Source organism: Ranitomeya variabilis, chromosome 8, assembly GCF_051348905.1.
Source record: "Ranitomeya variabilis isolate aRanVar5 chromosome 8, aRanVar5.hap1, whole genome shotgun sequence".
Lineage (NCBI taxonomy): Eukaryota > Metazoa > Chordata > Amphibia > Anura > Dendrobatidae > Ranitomeya > Ranitomeya variabilis.
This window is the reverse complement of record NC_135239.1, coordinates 196,596,718-196,609,730: the sequence shown is the minus strand read 5'-3', so window position 1 is coordinate 196,609,730 and position 13,013 is coordinate 196,596,718.

Here is a 13,013-nt window from a genome sequence, read left to right as displayed (position 1 = left end):
AAGACAGCACCCCATAGGCAGACCCTCTAGTATAAGGCAGCACCCCATAGGCAAACCCTGTAGTATAAGACAGCACCCCATAGACAGACCTGTAGTATAAGGCAGCACCCCATAGGCAGACCCTGTAGTATAAGGCAGCACCCTCCCACAGGCAGACTCTGTAGTATAAGGCAGCACCCTCCCCACAGGCAGACTCTGTAGCATAAGGCAGCACCCTCCCCACAGGCAGACTCTGCAGTATAAGGCAGGACCCCCTCCCCACAGGCAGACTCTGTAGTATAAGGCAGCACCCCCCACCAGGCAGACTCTAGTATAAGGCAGCACACACCCCCACAGGCTGACTCTATAGTGTAAGGCAGCACCCCCCCACAGCCAGACTCTAGTACATAGCAGCACCCAAACCACAGGCAGAATCTGTAGTATAAGGCAGCACCCCCCACAGGCAGACTCTGTAGTATAAGGCAGCCCCCATAAAGAAAAACAATTAATACTCACCTCTCTTCTTCCTGGTTGCTGTGCCACTCCCTGCTTCCGCTCACCTCCGGACCGCGGGTGGCGGACAGTGACGTCATCGCTCCCCCTGTCAGTGCCGGAGTCGGTGACGTCAAACGCTGACAGGGGGATGATGGGAGAAAAGGCATAGCGCTCCTTCCCTCATCAAGGCTAGATGCCGATACAGCTGACCCTGCGATGACAAGCGGGGGGCCCGCTGCTGGCATTGGGGCCCCCCGCCTGCTCAAGGGCCCCATAGCGGCCGGGGGGCACTGTAGGGAGATCTATTCTCCCTGCTCTGCCGCAGAATGTATTGGCGAGTTGTGCACACGCCGATACAGTTACAGTAGCGTAGCTCTAGGTGGGCCACCTCTGAGCACCGGGCCCGGGGCAATGCCCCCTCTGCCCCTCCAGTAGCTATGCTACTGGTGTGCAACCTCACTCCATACAAGACAAGTCTAGTCGGAATGTGTATGGAAGTATGCAAATCATATACTTGAGGTAATATGACCACCCGCTCCCAATGAACCCTGACAGCGTGCACCATGGATTCACAAGTCTACAGTTAAACAGAGGGACTACATAATTGTATCCCAAGTCTGGACAACCTTTAACTGCTAGTTATTTCCATCCTACAGCACTAACCCAATGATAGGCCACTGCCTCCTACAAAATTAGCATAATCTTCTTCTAACACAGTCATCATTCGCCTGATATGATTGGCCATGGAATTGATTCATTTGGTTCTATTATGAATGTTATGAATGTTAGAGAAAAGTGTTCTGAATGTGTCGATGTATGGGAGCCTCTTGACCTTTCCCCAAGAAATGATGTTGGAGGAGAGAAGTGTCAGGAACATAAACACTCTCTCTTTTTGTTCACTCAAGAGATAAGATGCCGCCAGAGATGTCCAACAACAGCTTAATCCCCCATCATCCAATATGGCGTCTTTCTTTGTGTCTCTACTTTATGGGCAAACCGTTTCTTATGCCTGGGACAGTCACAGAGGCAATATTCCCTCTGTAACCCAGTGCAGCACAGTTCAAGGTGTTTCCACAACTAGAAATCATCGTTTTATGGATAGGTGTAAGAATGGCCACACATGATGGTAGGTAATAGGGTCTAATTGGGGATTCTTAGGTCCATCAGAGGCAATTGATGGTCTCCTGTGCCAGGAATGGTCACAGAGGTAATATTCCCTCTGTAACCCGGTGCAGCACAGCTCAAGATGTTTCCACGTTACTTTTCTTGTAATCATTATTCTGCAACATGGCTCGTGTTGACCACACAGTGACTATGCGACTGACTCAGAATGAAGGGAAGAAAAAGGGAAATCAGCTAGACAACGGATGTTAAGCACCCTCGACCAAACTGAGCAGGCACGTGCAAGGGGCAGTCAAGAGGGATAGATGTAATTTGGCCAACAGTTACCTAAGGTGTATGGTCATCTTAACTTAAAAGAGGTATTCCCATCTCCAAGATCCTATCCCAATATGCAGTAGCTGTAAAATATTAGCGAATACCTCCAATTAGAAATGTAGTATAGTTCTTCTAATTCACATTGACGCTTACCCTACGTGCAGGGCATCACTGTAGCTTAGCTATCCATGTTATGACCATTCAAATAGTGACAAATAGTTGTTAGTGGTTGTACCCATGGATACCTAAGCGGCTACAATGCCCTGCGCATGGGGTATGCGACAAAGCTAATCAGAAGAACTATACTACATTTGTAATTGGAGGTATTTGATAATATTATATTTACATCTACTACATGTTGGGATAGGATCTTGAGAGATGGGAATATCCCTTTAAAGAGGTTGACTGGAATAGAAAAACTAAACTATCAAAATACCCTACTGGGGCATTTGTCACCGGAGATGGGTGTTTTATTTAGGATTTTTAAGAATTTTCTAGAGCGGAGAGTGGTTACAAATAGCACTCCTCTCACTCGGAAAAGGTTAGAACACATTTTTGTGTCGCTTGAGACCCTTCCTCAGGTAGACAAGACGTGATAAAAGGGTTCCCAGACACCCAAAATATATTTTCAGATCTAAAACCAAAAAGTGCCATATGCTTTACTAAAAAGTTACATACTCGTGGTCCAGTTGAAAGTCACTTGCACTTTCCTCTAAGACAATGTAAAGACTATGGGGGCCATTCCATTCAACAAAGTGTTTTCTCCAAAAAATTGGTGTAAAAAAATTGGAAAAGTTTTGCACAAAGTGGAGTTGCGCAAAGATTTGATGCCTTTTCATGTTTTCCCACCACTTTAAAGCATTTTTGCCAAAAAGGATGGTGCTGCGAAAAGCCTAGGTGGCCGACATGGGGCATGGCCTGCAAAATTCAGCATCAGTGGTGGCATGTAGTTCTTCAGAAATGTGACTGAACGGAGTAACATTTTTGGCGAGGCGAACAAAGGCGCTCGCCACTGAGAAGATGCGCCAACTTTAATAAGTGGCATGAATTTGGCGCATCCAATTCCTGCATGATCCTCGTTAAAAAAGGTATACGAGACCCCACTCTTATTGAATTCGCCCCTTTGTCTTCTACATTGGTTTTGTATAGTAACTGAAGTGAACGGGGCTGAGTTGTAATTCCACAGGTAGTCAGGTGGAGCGCTGTTTTGGAAGAAAACGGACATGTTTTTCCAAACCTGGACGACCCCTTTAGATCGACATGCAAATAGTTAAGTAATGGCGTCTTCTGTATACAAAGAGTAACTTTTCTCCAGGAATCTAATAAACTACAAAACCTCCATCAGACGAGGAAAACACGATCTATAATTCATGGGTGTTGCTAGAAATGGCCAATGTTCGTTTTCTATTGCAAGATCCATTTTTATGGAGCTCTTGAAGACTCTGCAGAAGACTCCACTTTGTACTCGTGTTTGACAATAAAAATCTGCCTTGACATCTCCCCGGAGTATAACAAACCTTTTAAGAATCTAGAATCACTTGTTAATAAATGTTATCTGTTCCCGTAAAATAAAATTCTCTCAGAGACATGATATTAAATATTATATTTTCTAATACTTTGATTTTTATCTCGGAGGATTTGGCTTGTCGCACCGTCGATGTGTATTTAGATGATTAAGTCAGTGTGAGGAGAATCATTTTCTACTTTTTACGACTTTGACTCAAACGGTAATAGCTAGGTTTATTTTTAATGGACTTAAAGGCAAAGCTGGTTAATTACGGGCTTGGAAAAGCTTTGTAGAAATGATCATTTTATGGTCAAGTGTAAGAATGGCCATACATGATGGTTGGCGATAAGAATCTCCAATTAGACCCTAGGTCCACCAGAAGTAATAATTGATGGTGTCCTCTGCTTGGGACAGTCACAGAGGTAATGTTCCCTCTGCAACCCAGTGCATCACCGCTCAAAATATTTCCAAGTTGCACAGAGTACACGATCAATGAGCTCATGGAAATGAAGAGAAAATTAAAACATAGACAAGTGCATTGAACATAAATCCTTGTGAGAGCTGGAAGCGCAAACATCTCGCTGGTCTCCATCTTCCCTTGGAAACGGTGTGGCCTTGCAATAAAATACAAAAGGCATATAGAAACAAACAATGCAAAAGAACAATGCAAAATCATAGGGGCAACATACCCAACATAACAATGAAAACCTAAAGGGCAAGAAGGTGCCTAGTATATTTTTCCATATACCTATTACAATGAGAACAAAGCTTAGGTAAAAGCGGTCATCTTGGTCAGATTTGAACCCATGAAGAACTACTGTATGTGCCTGCTGGATGATACATTAATTTGCTGTGATACCTCTGTGCCCAGAAGAAGCGGATTTGGTTATGAATCCATTTGGAGTTTGGTGAAAGCCATAAAACTGCATGTTTGGATAAAACCACATTGCCTGTGTGAACACTACCTACTGCTCGGCATGATTCTCTATGTTATCCAACATCTATCCATACATATATTTATCTATCCATCCATCCATTTATCAATCCATCCATATATTTATCTATCCATTTATATATCCACCCATATACTTTTCTATCAATCTATATATTGATCTGTTCATCCTTGCATATAACCATTTGTCCATTTTTCCATCCTTCTCTTTACCTATCCCTCCATCTACATACAGTATTCATCTATCCATCCATATACTTCTCTATCCACCCAATCATCCATCCATCTATTATCTATCTACAGTATCTGCCCTATTTGTCATCTCTGTCTTTCTATTATCTTTACATATATTTTAATGTATTGCTGCTAGTTTACAACTTTCCATTTAGGGATGATTTTTAATGAGGCAAGTGATGCTCCCGTCTTCTCCGTGTAGTAATTGTTTTCACTTTATGTTGATAAAATTTACATATTGTATATTTATATCACAAACCCTACAGGGGCGGCACACCGTCAGCGTTTCACTATAATGACACTTGACGATCTATCTTCCAGGTTTTGCACTGCAGTCGTTTTCCGCTAAATACGCAGATCTGTAATTAAGGTCAATACAATCTACAACGTAGATAAATAACCGCCTGTTATAAACGGAAATCACGAATAACCACGATTTTACAATGTACACATCACCTGCGTTTCTATCTATCCATCGTCTTGCATTTACACTTCATGGACAAAAGTATTGGGACGGCTTCACATTACACCCACAGGATCGTTTGTGACCTCTCATTCTATATAAATTGGTTTCCACGCTACCGAGACTTTTGATCCCTCACCAAGAAGCGTATTTGTGAGGTTGGGCCCTGATGCTGTGGACAGGTCGGGCTCACAATCTCCATTTTAGTTGTTGAATGGGCTTGAAGTCCGGGTTCCGGGTCATGTTCTTCGCCCTCCATGCGTTTATAGACCTGGAGCACTTATTGCAGTTCAGTGGATCAGAAAAGGGTCATCCCCAACTGTCTGTTCCCACAAAAGCTGGAATTGTCCAAAATGTCTTTTGCTGAAGAATTAAGATTTTTCTTCACCAGAACTAACAGCAAGCCCATAGCCTTATATCTCCTCCACCATCTGTACAGCGGGTATAATGCAGTCAGGTGGGTCACGTTCTCCTAGAATCATCAAACCCAGACTCCTCCATCAGACGCCAGATAGACGTGTGATCCGATACTGAACAAAACACGTTTCCTCTAGTCCACTAGTGGTGGCTTTACACCACTCAATCCGACGCTCGGCATTGTGCTTGGCGATGTAAGGCTGCATGCAGCTGCTCAGACACTGGGGGTGACAGGTCATAGGTTATACATTGGGGGCAAGGGAACAGAGCCAATATACCAGGGGTGACCGGTCGAGGGCGAGGGAACAGAGCTAATACATCAGGGGGTGACAGGTCGTAGGTTATACATTTGGGGTAAGAAGCTGAAGTTTATACAGCATGGACCAATTGAAAAACCTGAACTTAATCGTACTTTTTGTGCAAGTGCAACTTTTAATGTCTCCACATGGTAACAGTGGCACCTCAGGAAAATAGAACCTACCACACAATATTAAAAAAAGCTCTTTGTGCCCTCCCTAGCAATAGTGCGCAATGTTATTAATAGTTGCCCAACACAATCTCCCCCATTTCCAGGAGTCTCTTGCACTATCTAAGCAAATAGTCAAGTATGCATAATAGTTATAAAGTGGCAAAAAATATATTTTTTTAAACTCCACATTTTAGTAATCTACTGGAGATAGATACTTTTTAATAGCTGTACTTGTTAGAGGAAAGTTTTTCTTCCCATTCTAAATGACAGTTATTTCAGGCCCCCGCTCTGTCAGCAATCTGTTCACTTACATTTATTGCGGTTTTCTATTTCTGATTATGTGTTTCCTGAGCTCTAAGCAATTTATATTCATTAACAATGTAATCATTTAGGTTTGGGATTAGCTGGGAAAAAAAATTATATATATATATATATATATATATATATATATATATATATATATATATATATATATATATATATATATATACACGCGCACACACACACACTCTTACATGTACATAACATGAGGCTTATTGTGCAGATTTTGATCAATGTGTGTATGCCCACCTGCCATCAACAAGCTGACCTCATTTAGACGGGGCTCTACAGTAAAGCCTCTCCCTGTGCATAGGCTTCAAATCAGGCAGCGAGCAGAAGTATGAAATTAATTAAGTTTGCGAGTCAGAAGGCGGTATAACTCGGAAGAGGGTTGCGACGCAATGCTCGGACTGGCCGGCGGCTCTCCTGATTGGAGTGTAACAGCATGTATTTCTATGCAGATGTCATGCTTGGGTCGGCAGAACCGTCAGCCAGTCTGAGCATTACATTGTGATCCTTGTCCAAATTATACGGCCTTCTGACTCTTCCCTAAACCAAATTCATATTTCTTGGCTATTGTGATTTTTTTTTAATGATGCCTGGCCAACATTTTGCTGGATTCTAGGAGGTTGGGAAAGGGGGATAAAAAATATAAAAAATAGTTTTCTCACCCCTCGAAGTTCAGTTTTCATGCCAATGCAGATCCCTGCCTGATCCTTTGCTCTCTCAGTCTGGCTCTGGTCTTTTTGGGTTTTCATAGTAGGCGGTATCCTACTCTCTGTCTTCTTGCAGCATGGGCTGGAAGACGCACGTCGTAATGTTGTGATATAAGAATGTCCCGAAATGCCAGCCGAGGGAGCCAGCAGAGGACAAGGAGGGAGCCAGCGGAGGACAAGGAGGGAGCCAGCGGAGGACAAGGAGGGAGCCAGCGGAGGACAAGGAGGAAGCCAGCAGAGGACAAGGGAGCCAGCAGAGGACAAGGAGGGAACCAGCGAAAGACCAGGAGAGAGCCAGCAGAGGACAAGGAGGGAGCCAGCAGAGGACAAGAAGGGAGCCAGCGGAGGACAAGGAGGGAGCCAGCGGAGGACCAGGAGGGAGCCAGCGGAGGACAAGGAGAGAGCCAGCAGAGGACCAGGAGGGAGCCAACGGAGGACCAGGAGGAAAGCAGCAGAGGACCATGAGGGAGGCAGAGGAGGATAAGGAGAAAGGCAGCGGAGGACCAGGAGTTAGCAAGCGTAGGACCAAGAGGGAGCCAGCGGAGGACAAGGAGAGAGCCAGCAGAGGACCAGGAGGGAGACAGCGGTGGACAAGGAGGAAGGCAGAGGAGGACCATGAGGAAGGCAGCGGAGGACGAGTGAGCCAGCGGAGGACAAGGAGGGAGCCAGCGGAGGACAAAGAGAGCCAGCGGAGGACCAGGAGGGAGCCAGCGGTGGACCAGGAGGGAGCCAGCGGTGGACAAGGAGGAAGGCAGCAGAGGACCATGAGGGAGGCAGAGGAGGATAAGGAGAAAGGCAGCGGAGGACCAGGAGTTAGCAAGCGTAGGACCAAGAGGGAGCCAGCGGAGGACAAGGAGAGAGCCAGCAGAGGACCAGGAGGGAGCCAGCGGAGGACCAGGAGGGAGCCAGCGGAGGACCAGGAGGGAGCCAGCGGAGGACTATGAGGGAGCCAGCGGAGGACTATGAGGGAGCCAGCGGAGAACCAGGAGGGAGCCAGCGGAGGATAAGGAGGAAGGCAGCGGAGGACTATGAGGGAGCCAGCGGAGTACCAGGAGGGAGCCAGCGGAGGACCAGGAGATAGCCAGCGGAGGACAAGTAGGAAGGCAGCAGAGGACAAGGAGGGAGGCAGCGTAGGACAAGGAAGAAGGCAGCGGAGGACAAGAGGGAGCCAGTGGAGGACCATGAGGGAGCCAGCGGAGGACCAGGGGGGAGCCAGCAGAGGACAAGGAGGGAGTCAGCGGAGGACCTGGAGTTAGCCAGCGGAAGACCAGGAGGGAGCCAGCGGAGGACAAGGAGAGAGCCAGCAGAGGACCAGGAGGGAGCCAGCAGAGGACCAGGAGGGAGCCAGCAGTGGACAAGGAGGAAGGAAGCGGAGGACCATGAGGGAGCCAGCGGAGGACCAGGAGGGAGCCAGCGGAGGACCAGGAGGGAGCCAGCGGAGGACCAGGAGGGAGCCAGCGGAGGACCAGGAGGGAGCCAGCGGAGGACAAGTAGGAAGGCAGCGGAGGACAAGGAGGGAGGCAGCGGAGGACAAGGAAGAAGGCAGCGGAGGACCATGAGGGAGCCAGCAGAGGACCAGGAGGGAGGCAGCAGAGGACCATGAGGGAGCCAGCGGAGGACAAGAGGGAGCCAGCGGAGGACCATGAGGGAGCCAGCGGAGGACCATGAGGGAGCCAGTGGAGGACCAAGAGGGAGCCAGCGGAGGACCAGGAGGGAGCCATCGGAGGACCAGGAGGAAGGCAGTGGAGGACAAGGAGAGAGCCAGCAGAGGACCAGGAGGGAGCCAGCAGAGGAAAAGGAGGAAGGCAGCGGAGGACCATGAGGGAGGCAGCGGAGGAAAAGGAGGAAGGCAGCGGAGGACCAGGAGTTAGCCAGCAGAGGACCAAGAGGGAGCCAGCGGAGGACAAGGAGAGAGCCAGCAGAGGACCAAGAGGGAGCCAGCGGAGGACTAGGAGGGAGACAGCAGAGGATAAGGAGGGAGTCAGTGGAGGACCAGGAGGGAGCCAGCGGAGGACCAGGAGGGAGCCAGCGGAGGACCAGGAGGGAGCCAGCAGAGGACAAGGAGGAAGGCAGTGGAGGACAAGGAAGAAGGCAGCGGAAGACCATGAGGGAGCCTGCAGAGGACAAGAGGGAGCCAGCGGAGGACCATGAGGGAGCCAGCGGAGGACCAGGAGGGAGCCAGCAGAGGACCAGGAGGGAGCCAGCAGAGGACCAGGAGGGAGCCAGCAGAGGACCAGGAGGGAGCCAGCAGAGGACCAGGAGGGAGCCAGCAGAGGACCAGGAGGAAGGCAGCGGAGGACAAGAGGGAGCCAGCGGAGGACCATGAGGGAGCCAGCGGAGGACCATGAGGGAGCCAGTGGAGGACCAAGAGGGAGCCAGCGGAGGACCAGGAGGGAGCCATCGGAGGACCAGGAGGAAGGCAGTGGAGGACAAGGAGGGAGCCAGCGAAGGACCAGGAGTTAGCCAGCGGAGGACCAGGAGAAAGCCAGTGGAGGACAAGGAGAGAGCCAGCAGAGGACCAGGAGGGAGCCAGCAGAGGAAAAGGAGGAAGGCAGCGGAGGACCATGAGGGAGGCAGCGGAGGATAAGGAGGAAGGCAGCGGAGGACCAGGAGTTAGCCAGCAGAGGACCAAGAGGGAGCCAGCGGAGGACCAGGAGGGAGCCAGCAGAGGACAAGGAGGAAGGCAGTGGAGGACAAGGAAGAAGGCAGCGGAAGACCATGAGGGAGCCTGCAGAGGACAAGAGGGAGCCAGCGGAGGACCATGAGGGAGCCAGCGGAGGACCAGGAGGGAGCCAGCAGAGGACCAGGAGGGAGCCAGCAGAGGACCAGGAGGGAGCCAGCAGAGGACCAGGAGGAAGGCAGCAGAGGACCAGGAGGAAGGCAGCGGAGGACCATGAGGGAGGCAGCGGAGGACTAGGAGGGAGCCAGCAGAGGATAAGGAGGGAGTCAGTGGAGGACCAGGAGGGAGCCAGCGGAGGACCAGGAGGGAGCCAGCGGAGGACCAGGAGGGAGCCAGCAGAGGACAAGGAGGGAGGCAGCAGAGGACAAGGACGGAGGCAGCGGAGAACAAGGAAGAAGGCAGTGGAGGACCATGAGGGAGCCAGCAGAGGACCAGGAGGGAGGCAGCAGAGGACCATGAGGGAGCCAGCGGACGACAAGAGGGAGCCAGCGGAGGACCATGAGGGAGCCAGCGGAGGACCATGAGGGAGTCAGCGGAGGACCAGGAGGGAGCCAGCGGAGGACCAGGAGGGAGCCATCGGAGGACCAGGAGGAAGGCAGGGGAGGACAAGGAGGAAGGCAGCGGAGGACAAGGAGGGAGCCAGCGGAGGACCAGGAGGGAGCCAGCGGAGGACAAGGAGGGAGCCAGCGGAGGACAAGGAGGGAGCCAGCGGAGGACAAGGAGGGAGCCAGCGGAGGACAAGGAGGGAGCCAGTGGAGGACCAGGAGGGAGCCAGCGGAGGACAAGGAGAGAGCCAGCAGAGGACCAGGAGGGAGCCAGCGGTGGACCAGGAGGGAGCCAGCGGTGGACAAGGAGGAAGGCAGCAGAGGACCATGAGGAAGGCAGCGGAGGACCAGGAGGGAGCCAGCGGAGGACCAGGAGGGAGCCAGCGGAGGACCAGGAGGGAGCCAGCGGAGGATAAGGAGGAAGGCAGCGGAGGACTATGAGGGAGCCAGCGGAGGACCAGGAGGGAGCCAGCGGAGGACAAGTAGGAAGGCAGCGGAGGACAAGGAGGGAGGCAGCGTAGGACAAGGAAGAAGGCAGCGGAGGACAAGAGGGATCCAGTGGAGGACCATGAGGGAGCCAGCAGAGGACAAGGGGGAGCCAGCAGAGGACAAGGAGGGAGCCAGCGGAGGACCTGGAGTTAGCCAGCGGAAGACCAGGAGGGAGCCAGCGGAGGACAAGGAGAGAGCCAGCAGAGGACCAGGAGGGAGCCAGCAGAGGACCAGGAGGGAGCCAGCAGTGGACAAGGAGGAAGGAAGCGGAGGACCATGAGGTAGCCAGCGGAGAACCAGGAGGGAGCCAGCGGAGGACAAGGAGGAAGCCAGCAGAGGACAAGAAGGGAGCCAGCAGAGGACAAGGAGGGAGCCAGCGAAGGACCAGGAGAGAGCCAGCGGAGGACCAGGAGGGAGCCAGAGGAGGTCAAGGAGAGAGCCAGCAGAGGACCAGGAGGGAGCCAGTGGAGGACCAGGAGGAAGGCAGCGGAGGACCATGAGAGAGGCAGAGGAGGATAAGGAGAAAGGCAGCAGAGGACCAGGAGTTAGCAAGCGGAGGACCAAGAGGGAGCCAGCGGAGGACAAGGAGAGAGCCAGCAGAGGACCAGGAGGGAGCCAGCGGAGGACCAGGAGGGAGACAGCAGTGGACAAGGAGGAAGGCAGCGGAGGACCATGAGGAAGGCAGCGGAGGATGAGTGAGCAAGCGGAGGACAAGGAGGGAGCCAGCGGAGGACAAAGAGGGAGCCAGCGGAGGACCAGGAGGGAGCCAGCGGAGGACAAGGAGAGAGCCAGCAGAGGACCAGGAGGGAGCCAGCGGTGGACCAGGAGGGAGCCATCGAAGGACAAGGAGAGAGCTAGCAGAGGACCAGGAGGGAGCCAGCGGTGGACCAGGAGGGAGCCAGCGGTGGACAAGGAGGAAGGCAGCGGAGGACCATGAGGAAGGCAGCGGAGGACCAGGAGGGAGCCAGCGGAGGACCAGGAGGGAGCCAGCGGAGGACCAGGAGGGAGCCAGCGGAGGACCAGGAGGGAGCCAGCGGAGGACCAGGAGGGAGCCAGCGGAGGATAAGGAGGAAGGCAGCGGAGGACTATGAGGGAGCCAGCAGAGGACCAGGAGGGAGCCAGCGGAGGACCAGGAGGGAGCCAGCGGAGGACCAGGAGGGAGCCAGCGGAGGACATGTAGGAAGGCAGCGGAGGACAAGGAGGGAGGCAGCGTAGGACAAGGAAGAAGGCAGCGGAGGACAAGAGGGAGCCAGTGGAGGACCATGAGGGAGCCAGTGGAGGACCAGGGGGGAGCCAGCAGAGGACAAGGAGGGAGCCAGCCGAGGACAAGGAGGGAGCCAGCGAAGGACCAGGAGAGAGCCAGCGGAGGACCAGGAGGGAGCCAGCGGAGGACAAGGAGAGAGCCAGCAGAGGACCAGGGGGGAGCCAGCAGAGGACAAGGAGGGAGCCAGCGGAGGACCTGGAGTTAGCCAGCGGAAGACCAGGAGGGAGCCAGCGGAGGACAAGGAGAGAGCCAGCAGAGGACCAGGAGGGAGCCAGCAGAGGACCAGGAGAGAGCCAGCAGTGGACAAGGAGGAAGGAAGCGGAGGACCATGAGGGAGCCAGTGGAGAACCAGGAGGGAGCCAGCGGAGGACCAGGAGGGAACCAGCGGAGGACAAGAGGGAGCCAGCGGAGGACCATGAGGGAGCCAGCGGAGGACCATGAAGGAGCCAGCGGAGGACCAGGAGGGAGCCAGCGGAGGACCAGGAGGGAGCCAGCGGAGGACCAGGAGGGAGCCAGCGGAGGACCAGGAGGGAGCCAGCGGAGGATAAGGAGGAAGACAGTGGAGGACCACGAGGAAGGCAGCGGAGGACCAGGAGGGAGCCAGCGGAGGACCAGGAGGGAACCAGCGGAGGACCAGGAGGGAGCCAGCGGAGGACCAGGAGGGAGCCAGCGGAGGATAAGGAGGAAGGCAGCGGAGGACTATGAGGGAGCCAGCGGAGGACCAGGAGGGAGCCAGCGGAGGAACAGGAGGGAGCCAGCGGAGGACAAGTAGGAAGGCAGCGGAGGACAAGGAGGGAGGCAGCGTAGGACAAGGAAGAAGGCAGCGGAGGACAAGAGGGAACCAGTGGAGGACCATGAGGGAGCCAGCGGAGGACCAGGGGGGAGCCAGCAGAGGACAAGGAGGGAGCCAGCGGAGGACCTGGAGTTAGCCAGCGGAAGACCAGGAGGGAGCCAGCGGAGGACCAGGAGGGAGCCAGCAGAGGACCAGGAGGGAGCCAGCAGTGGACAAGGAGGAAGGAAGCGGAGGACCATGAGGGAGCCAGCG